Raw genomic sequence first — 9,977 nt, forward strand, 5'->3', positions numbered from 1 at the left:
AGCTGGCGTGGAAGAGGGGCAACCGGGACAGAATCTGGAGCCCTGACCGGGACTAGAACCCGGTGTGCCGGCGCCGCAAGGCGAAGGATTATCCTAGTGAGCCACGGAGCCGGCCTATTGAATAGATTTTCTATACCATTCTTATTTTTTCCTATTTATTCTGGAACTCCCAAGACTTGTATATTTGGTTGTTCAATAGTGTTCCATCAGCCCCGCCCCCGGCCCGGAGTCGAGATCATGCCGCCCGTGGGTGCCCCGAGTGCCTCGGACACGGTCGCCTAGGACTGCGGGGCCGTTCAGCGACACCGCGTCCACCGCCCGGCCTGGCCCTCGAGGAGGGAGAGAGAGAGAGAGGAGGGGGAGGGGAAGTGGGCAGTGAACTCGGCTCCATCTGGGAGGGGTGTGTGTGTGGGGGGGCGTGGAAGTTCCCACCCCGGACTGCGGCGAGGCGGCAGCCACAGTTGATTACGGAAGATTCCCACAAGAGTAACGCTTCAGAGACAGCGCCTCAAGCTGGTTCAGCAGTTCAGGGAGCTCATATTTCTCAGCAGGTATCATCTTTATCAGAAAGTGAGGAGTCTCAGGACTCGTCTGACAGCATGGCTCCTCACAGAAAGCCCCCGGGATCCTAGCACTACGCCCATCCTACAGAAACATTTTGAAAGCCCTCTCTTCTGAAAATACACGAGGCAGAAAAGGAGACGGAGAAAACCCTGGAGTTTCCGCTGTTACTTCTATGTCTGTTCCAACTTCCAACTATCAGACTAGCAGCGGACAGTACAGTTGAAGTTGCCATTGCCCCGAATGGATGGAGCCTTACAGTTGGCCAGTCCAGGCGCAGACGGAGTACAGGGACTGCAGACGTTGCCCATGACCAATTCAGGCAGCACTCAGCAAGGTACAATCCTGCAGTAGGCACAGACCTCGGACGGACAGCAAATACTTGTGCCCAGCAACCAGGTGGTTGTACAGACAGCCTCAGGAGATATGCAGACCTACCAGATCCGGACCACGCCCTCGGCGACTTCACTGCCACAGGCTGTGGTGATGACGTCTCCTGTGACGCTGACGTCTCAGACAACTAAGACAGATGACTAAGATGACCCTCAGTTGAAGAGAGAAATACGGCTCATGAAAAACAGAGAAGCTGCTCGAGAATGTCGCAGAAAGAAGAAAGAGTATGTGAAATGCCTGGAGAATCGAGTTGCAGTTCTGGAGAATCAAAATAAAACTCTGATAGAAGAGTTAAAGACTTTAAAAGATCTTTATTCCCATAAAAGTGTTTGATTCTTAAGAAAGAAAGAAAATATTTTTGTGGACTTGCCTAAAAATTAGATGGATTTGTTTTTAGCGGAGTTTTATAAATTAAAAGGTCAAAAGTGAAGCTTTTTATTTAGGTTTTTGCAACAAAGATATCTTATGCAAGAGATGTGTCGACAGGATTAAGTGGAAAACAACCTCAAGGAAGCTCTGGACACAACTGGAAGCTGTGTAAAAATTAAACTCAAGAACCAAGAAGCAGGCATTTTCTAAATAACATTGGTGTCAACCCAGAAATACAAAAAAGATGAAATATGGTAAATTGAATTTTTAAAAATAAATCAATTTACCCTATAGGTTTGCATTTTTTATTGTTTCCTGAAACTTACCTTTTTTCAGTTGTGTGTGTGTGTTATTTTTGCCAATAAATTCTAAATTACAATTGTAAAAGAAAACCTTAGTACATTACTAAAAGATAAATTATGTTTTATGATTATATATGCTTGTTCCATTGTCAGGTCTTTTAAGTGAGTTTTTTTTTTTTTAAGTTTACTTGTTGGACTTGAGAGGGTTTTTGAAACTGGGTTAACCTTTTTGAGGTCTTCTCCTAAAGCTATCTAAGGTACATGAATGGAATGTGGTGATTTTATAACTTTTTTTTTTATCAGAATGGAAAGAAAACTGTTTAATAGTTTGATATTTTTAAATTGGTCCTTGCTTACTCCGGTAATGGTGATTTTCTACAAATATGTAATAAATTTTTTTGATTCTGTATTCTGTGTGTAGTTGAATATTCATTACTTATTCTGTTGTGCTTTAATAGAATGGAATGTTTACAGGCCCTTAAAATATTATTTTTAAAAAAACCTGAAGATGCATACCAAAGTTTTTCCAAGAGGATTTTATAGTCAATGTAAGGTTTATCAGATCTTAAAATAGTACGATTATTAAGGTAATTTTATGTTAGAGACTATTTTGTAATGTAGTGAATGGTACCTTTATAAGAAAAGTGACTGCCAATATATTTTTATAGCTGATCTTTATAAATTCTAATATTGAGTTTTTAATGATTATTTTAAATGTTTATATAGTTTGTTTAGTAAAAAAATTTGCATCTCAAAGTATCATTTTTATATTATGAGAGTAAAGTTTTCAGATTGGCTAATATTTGCATTGTAAGTTTTATATGCAGTTTATATAAAGAGAAATGCTGTCAGTACATACACCTGTGTTTAACCTCTCTGTATTCCAATTTGTATACACTTTGAAATTGTACCGCGAAACTATTGTGTGCTTCTATACAATATGTATCATATTGTCCATGAAATTAAAAATAATTTGATAAAATTAAAAAAAATAGTGTTCCATCAGTCCTGAAGATTGTTTTCATTGTTTCTAATTTTTTCTTCTCTAAGGTATTTAAAAAGATCTTTTGATTGTGTATTCTTTCTCTGCCTCATCAAATCTACTGTTAAGACTTTCTAGTCTGATTTTATCATGACTTACTGAATCCTTCATTTAGATTATTTCTGTTTGGTTCTTCTTCAGAATCTATATCTGTTTGCTGAATTTCTCATCTACATCATATAATAATTGAATAATTTCATTTAATGTTTTCTCTTTAAAAAATTTGTTTGTTTCTCTGAAAGGCAGAGTTACAGAGATCTTCTACCTGCTGGTTCACTCCCCAAATGGGTGCAATTACTGGGTATGGGCCAGGCCAAAGCCAGGAGCCTCTAGAACTCCATTTGGGTATCCCATATGAGTGGCAGGGGCCCAAGTAATTGGATCATACTATGCTCCCCACCAAGGCAAATTAGGTTAGCTGGGTTAGAAGTAGAGCAGCTAAGACTTACACCAGCACCTATATGGGATGTTGGCATCACAGGCAGTGTGTGGCTTAACCTGCACCACACCTGAACCAGTTTCTCTGTATTTTTGAGTAACCTTACAGTCATTCTTTTGAATTCTTTTTTGGGCATTTGGTCAGTTTCCCCTTCTTCACAATCCAATGGTATTGTATTATTGTGTTGCATTTGGGGAGTGATACTGCCTTCTTTGTTCATGTTTCTTGTGTTTCCATGATGGTTTCTTTTTAAAGATTTATTTTATTTATTTATTTATTTGAGAGAGAGAGAAAGATTGAAAGATCAAAAGATCGAATGATCTTCCATCTGCTAGTTCATTCCCTAAATAGATGCAATGACCAGGACTGGGCAGGACTGAAGCCAGGAGCCAGGAGCTTCTTTTGGCCTTCCCATGTGGGTGCAGGGGCCCTAGCCCCTTGGCCATCCTCCACGGCTCTCCCAGGCCCATTAGCAAGGAGCTAAATCAGAAGTGGAGCAACTGGGATACCAACTGGTGCCCATATAGAATGCTGGCATTTCAGGTGACAACTTTACCTGCTATGCCACAGTGCTGGCCTCTCTATGTTGATTTTAGTGACTTTGGGGATCTCTTATCTCTTCTGGAAGCTTTTTTTGACTGAAGGCTTTATTCCTGGAGTTGTGTCTCTGGGGCTTGTTGGAGCACCTAAGCATTACAATTGAGTTCCAGGAGCACGTGCTGTGTGGGGCCAGGGTCCAGAGTGACACCCGAGATGGGAGTGAGAGAGTACCTCTGGCTACAATCAGTGTGGGGAAGGTGATGGAACTGAATGGTGTATTCAAAGCCCAAGCTTTTCTCTGTACTCAGGTGAACTAGTTGATTCACAGCTTCAAGTGAGATTAGGTGCCATTGCACCTCACCTACCCAGGTGTGCACTGTCCAGAGCACTGACTCAGTCCATAGTGTGTCCCCTGACCCCACAGTGAGATCTGTCCCCAGTATGCAGGGACAAGTCAGACTTGATGAGTGCATGGGAATTCAGCTGCGACCTGCAATTTTCTCAGCTCCAGGGCTTAAGCCCAGAATCGCCACAGTCACAGGGTGCAGGGGCGTTGCTTTCTGCCCTGAAAATTGCTCTATTCTCTCTCTCTAGTGGCTTCTGGTAGCAGGACTGCTTGCTGTCCCCTGAATCAAAACAGGGTTCAGCTTCTCCTCTACCATAGCAAAGTGAGTCTGGTGCTTTGGTGGTGGAGGGAAGGCAGGTGATGTGGCTTTCCTTTTCAGAAAAGTCATCACCCAGCCTACGTTCATTTCCCCGGGCTGGACTTGATGTCAGGGGGGCGGGGACTGTGGGATTCTCCTTCTGTTAATGTTGCTGGGGGCAGGGGCTGAGGCACCTTCTTCCTACCTTGTCTTAGCAAGCTGGCTTTCCTCAGTCAGGGACCAGTTGAGAAGATGCAAGGTGGCTGGTAGTATACAGAGCAGCAGTAGCGTATTCAGCCTCTCTCCTCATTGCTCATGGCGTCTCTGTTGTTCTGTCACTTCATTGACAATTTCTCTGAGTCAGGCCCTGGGAATATGGTCCTTCATTTCTCTGGTATCTTTCTATGGCTGAGGTTTGTGTGGCTTCTCAACATTTAGTCACCTTGGATCCAGTGTCCCAAGTTCTCTTCTAGTAGTATGATAGATGTGAGTTTCACATTTAAGACTTTAAAAATCAAGTAGAAATAAGTTAAAAGATTTGTTTATTCATTTGAAAGGCACAGTGGGGAAAGAGAGAGGGAAAGAGAGAGAATGAGCTAGCTTTCATCTGCTGGTTCACTCCCCAAAGGGCCCAGTGGCTGGGGCTTGGCCAGACTGAAGGCAGAAGCCTGGAACTCTCTTGGTCTCCCACATGGGTGGCAAGGACCATCTGTGTGACTCAAGGACTCTGATCATCATCCGCTTCTTTTCCAGGTATATTAACAGGGAGTTGGATTGAAAAGGGAGCAGCTGGGACTCAAACTGGCACTCCCATATTGTGTGCCAACAGTGTAAGTGGCAACCAAACCTACTGTGTGACAATGCTGGCCTTGAATTAATTTTTGTATGTGGTGAGAATTAAGAGTTTAGTCTCACTCTTATGCATGTGGACAATCAGAAGTCTTTTTAAAAATTGTATTATTCATTTTAGAGACAGACTAAAGGAGACAGGGATCCAGCCAGTAAGCCAGAGAGCTCTTATCTATGGTTTACTCTTTAAGTGCTCCCAGAGGGCAGAGTTGGGCCCTCTCTGTAGCCAGGAGACAGGAACTCAATCTTGGTCTCCCATGTGAGTGTCAGGATCCAAATTACTCAATCCATCACTTCTGCTTTCCAGAGTCTGCGTCAGCAGGAAGCTCCAGAAATTTTTTTGAAAGATTAATTATTTATTTGAAAGTTAGAGTTACAGATGGGGTGGGGGAAGAGATAAAGATGGATATCTCCCATTGGTTCACTCCCCAGATGGCCACAGCAGCTGGGACTGGGCCAGGCTGAAGCCAGGAGCTTCTTCCAGGTCTCCCATGTGGATGGTAAGAACCCAAGTACTGGGCCATCATCAGATGCTTTTCTCAGGTCATTATCAGGGAATTAGATTAGAAGTGGAGCAGCCAGAACACCAACTGGCTCCCGTACTGGGTGCCGGCATTGTAGGCAGAAGTTTTCCAGCTACACCACAAAACCTTAAAGCCTCAGAAACCTTTAACTCATGGAATAGCATACTTAATATTAAGTCATAAAGTAATGATGGGGTGAGTGGAGGGAATGGCCTGAAATGGGATTTATCACAAAGAAGAGAAAAGGAGTCCAACAGGAGACCATTTCAACAGCACAAGACAGAGAGGAGGGCTCTGAGGCAGAGGCAGTGAGTGTGGAGAAGAGATTCAAGAGAGATTCTTAAGGTAGAGTTGACAGAAAGGAGCTGGCAAGGAAGCTGGTATAGAAGGCAAGGGAGGCATCCAGCTCCCTGCTGTGGCCAGGAATGCAGCAGAGGATGGCTCAAGGGCTTGGGCCCCTGCACCCATGTGGGAGACCCAGAGGAAGCTCCTGGCTTCAGACTGGCCCAGCCTGGCAGTTGCAGCTATTTGGGAGAGTGAACCTGTGGATGGAAGACCTCTCTGTCTCTCTGTCTCTCTTTCTCTCTGGCTGTCCCCCCACCCCCCATTCTGACTTTGACATAAGCTAATAAATAATTTTTTTTTAAAGAAGGCAAGGGAGACGAAGTCCATTACTTCAACTGTTTTGGTTTGTGAGACTACAAGATTAACAATACTGTAAGAATTTTATTCAGCGAGGAAAGGACATATGTGGAAGAGAAAATTTAGTTCTGCTTGCGATGTTTGAGTTGTGAGAAATGAGCGCGTCTGTGAGCGGAAGACAAGCTGCTGAATGAAGAGACAGGTGGTGACCAAGGGGAAAGGAGAGATCAGTGTTGGGGAAGAAAATTCCTTTGTTCTGAATCAAAGCATTTGAATTGAGAAATGATGGTAGCTGGGACGTAGGGCAGAGGTGCTGAGGCCACAACTTTATCAGTGAGTCAGGAGGTTGTTGCGTCTGAAAACGAGGAAGTAAGAGTTGTTTGATTGCTCAAGGAGAGTGATAAACACTCAGAGTGACCCTGTTTCTTTGTAGCTCCAGTCCCTACTTGACCTACTATACTGGTGTGATTTTTGTTTGTAGGATGTAAACTCCATGCAGATAAACTGTCCGATTCACTCTTTATCCCCAACATTTAGGATACTGTCTTATTTACTGTCCAATTAGGACAAAGTGGCCCAATGAATATTTATTCAGTAGATGGGAAAAATGAATGAGGAGGAGCAAAATGACTGGTGAGTGTCCTGTGGGGCCCAGCTGTGGTGGGAAGTAGTCCCGGCCTCTCCCGCTATGGTCAGCTCACCTGCACCTGTCTCTTGCTATTTTCTAAGATATTTATAGTGGTGGCTTGTCTCGTGTTTGGCACAGAGTGCTCTTCCTGGCCAAGTGTGTAGCAGATCCTTTCTGGTGTGTGCACGACTTGATAGGCCTTTAGACACTGGAGGCTGCAGTGAAGGGATGCATGAACGGGATGCCGAGGAGCGTTGGTGGGTGAAGGCTCTTTTGGCTTTAAAACCCGACTTCTTGTCATTTGTATACGCAGGTTGGAGTGTGGCAGTTTGGTATAAATCAATCCTGTTTCTTCTATCATTAGACAGCTTTTCAAGCTTTTGGTGTGTTGTCTCCACATCCTCTCATCCAGGAAGACACAGATTCTTGTGACTGTCCCTTGTGTTTCCCAAGCCCACTGCCATCCTAGAGTCCCTGGGCAAGGACATTGCTGGCCACCAGAGGTGGTTTAGACACAAGACTGTGCTGCTTTGGAGTACCCAGACATCCTGGCCTAGTAACACACGAGCATGGCCAGAAGCCCTCATTTTAGCATCCCTTTCCAAGCTTTTACTGTCAACTTCTGTGTGAGGTCCAGTGCATTCTAAAAGTAGGAGCCAGTCAATCACTGGACCTGGCTTCCCTGCTAACAAAGTGACCATGACCCTGAGCTGTCAACCAACCACTCTGTGAGTGTTTTGCTCTGCTCCTTTTTGGGAGATGACTGGCAGGCACTCCTGGCTTTTCCTCTCGCAGTTTGACAGATGAAGATAGTACATTTGGGGGGGGGTCACTGTATCTCTGGGGTAGAGGGCAGAAAAGGGGGGATTTCTCATACCTCCCTGCAGCTTGGGCTTTTGGTTGAAGATGTTTTGCTGAAATTCCTCATCGCTTTTATCTGTTAGGCTGAGGCTATTTGGAGAGTTCTGTAGTTCAGATTTCACGATGAGGGGAGGAAACTGGCCCCAAGGAGCCACGGCCACAGCCCTTGCAGCTAATCCAGCAGATTGAGATATAATTAACATACAGTAAAATACATATATGGGTGTTTCAAAAGTCCATGTAAAAGTGAATTTTAAAAGTTTATTTTAGTGCAACAAATTTGAAACATGCACATGAGAGGCTTTCAAAAAGGTCACAGAAAACACATATTATGAAAAATATGCATGAGTTTCAAAATTTTTCATCTAAAGAAACTTTAAAAAATTATTTATTTATTTGTTTGAAAGCAGAGTTACTGAGAAGCAGTGGCAGAGAGACAGAGAAGTCTTCCATCTGCTGGTTCATGCCCCAAGTGGCTGCAATGGGCGGAGCTAATCCAATCCGGAGCCAGGAGCCAGGAGCCAGGCGCTTCTTCCAGGTCTCCCATGTGGGTGCAGGGCCCCAAGGACTTGGGCTGTCTTCTACTGCTTTCCTAGGCCATAGCAGAGAGCTGGATAGGAAGTGGAGCAGCTGGGATTCTTTTTTTTTTTTTTATTTTTTGACAGGCAGAGTGGACAGTGAGAGAGAGAGACAGATAGAAAGGTCTTCCTTTGCCATTGGTTCACCCTTCAATGGCTGCTGCGGCCGGCGCACTGCGCTGATCCGAAGCCAGGAGCCAGGTGCTTCTCCTGGTCTCCCATGTGGGTGCAGGGCCCAAGTGCTTGGGCCATCCTCCACTGCACTCCCTGGCCACAGCAGAGAGCTGGCCTGGAAGAGGGGCAACCGGGACAGAATCCGGCACCCCGACTGGGACTAGAACCCGGTGTGCCGGTGCCTCAGGCAGAGGATTAGCCTAGTGAGCTGCGGTGCCGGCCACAGCTGGGATTCTAACCAGCACCCATATGGGATGCTGGTAGTGCAGGCGGTGGCTCTACCCGCTACGCCACAGCCCCAGCCCCTTAAAGAAACTTTTAATTCCATTTTTTCATGAACACTTTGAAGTAGCATTGTAGATCTCAAGAGTTCAATTAGAAGACTTTTGACAGTTGTAAATGCCTGTGTAACTACTACCCCACAATAAGATAAATATTTCTGTTCCTCTTCAACACCCCCTTGTGCCCTTAAAATCTATTCTACTGTCCTCTTCAAAACTTGACTTCCATCATTATGCTAGAGTATTTTCTGTTCTTAGAATTCATGTAAATGCAATCTACTCTTTTGTGTCTTTTTTTTTTTGCTTGATATAACATGTTTCAGGTTTTACCATGTTATTGTGTGTAGTAGTTCATTTTTTGGTGGTAAATAGCATTGCATTTCATCTACTAATGAATATTTGGGTTGTTCAAAGTTTTTGGTTATAATGAGTCGAAGCTGTAGTGGCTCTTTAATTACAAGTCTTTGTTACAGACACACATTTCTCCTCCTGTTAGTTTAGTATCCAGAGTGAAGGCATGTTCACAATGGCTGGTTTTCCAAAGTGATTGTGCTGTCTTACACACCCCACACCAGCAGCTTGTGACTTCTAGTTGCTCCATATCCATTAGTCATTTTAGTATTTTATCTAAATTTTAGCCATTCTATGGGGTATATGGTTCTTCCTTATTGTAGTTTTCATTAGCATTTTCCTATAATTGGTGCTGTTATGCATCTCTCAATTGATGATTTTAAAATATTTTTTAAATATTGTATTTATGGTATACTTCAGGTGCTTACTAGCTATTGTTTTGTAAGTTGGATTTTTTATTTTATATCTTTAGTTTGTTGAAATTCTTTATTTTGGATTTGTCAGATATGTGCTGAATATATTTTACTCCCCCTCCCCCATCTTATGGCCTTATGGTGTGTTCTTTTTCTTCATGGTGTCATTCAATGAGGAGGTAGGTTTAATTTTGGTGATACCAATGATAGTTGGTGCTGAGTGGTCTAATCTGTATGTGATAGGCTGTGTTTACCCATGAGACAAAGTGGGTCTGGAAGCCTAGAAAGAACCTGAAATAACTGGGAGTGGAGTGGGGTCAGAGAAGCTTTGCCTTACAGTCGCACAATAGCTCTGCCCCTTGGAGCTCTGGAAGGTAAATGTTTGG

The 9,977-nt window shown here is 43.8% G+C and overlaps 1 pseudogene across 1 annotated transcript; it reads left to right on the plus strand.

The window, feature by feature from the left end:
- The first annotated feature begins 363 nt into the window (after positions 1–363).
- LOC138850579 (cyclic AMP-dependent transcription factor ATF-1 pseudogene) lies at positions 364–2,617 on the plus strand (annotated as a pseudogene). Its single transcript, XR_016219808.1, has one exon. The product of XR_016219808.1 is annotated as a cyclic AMP-dependent transcription factor ATF-1 pseudogene (transcript).
- The last annotated feature ends 7,360 nt before the right edge of the window (positions 2,618–9,977 follow it).

The sequence above is a fragment of the Oryctolagus cuniculus genome, chromosome 1 (assembly GCF_051225735.1).
Source record: "Oryctolagus cuniculus isolate XC-2025 breed Fujian yellow rabbit chromosome 1, ASM5122573v1, whole genome shotgun sequence".
Lineage (NCBI taxonomy): Eukaryota > Metazoa > Chordata > Mammalia > Lagomorpha > Leporidae > Oryctolagus > Oryctolagus cuniculus.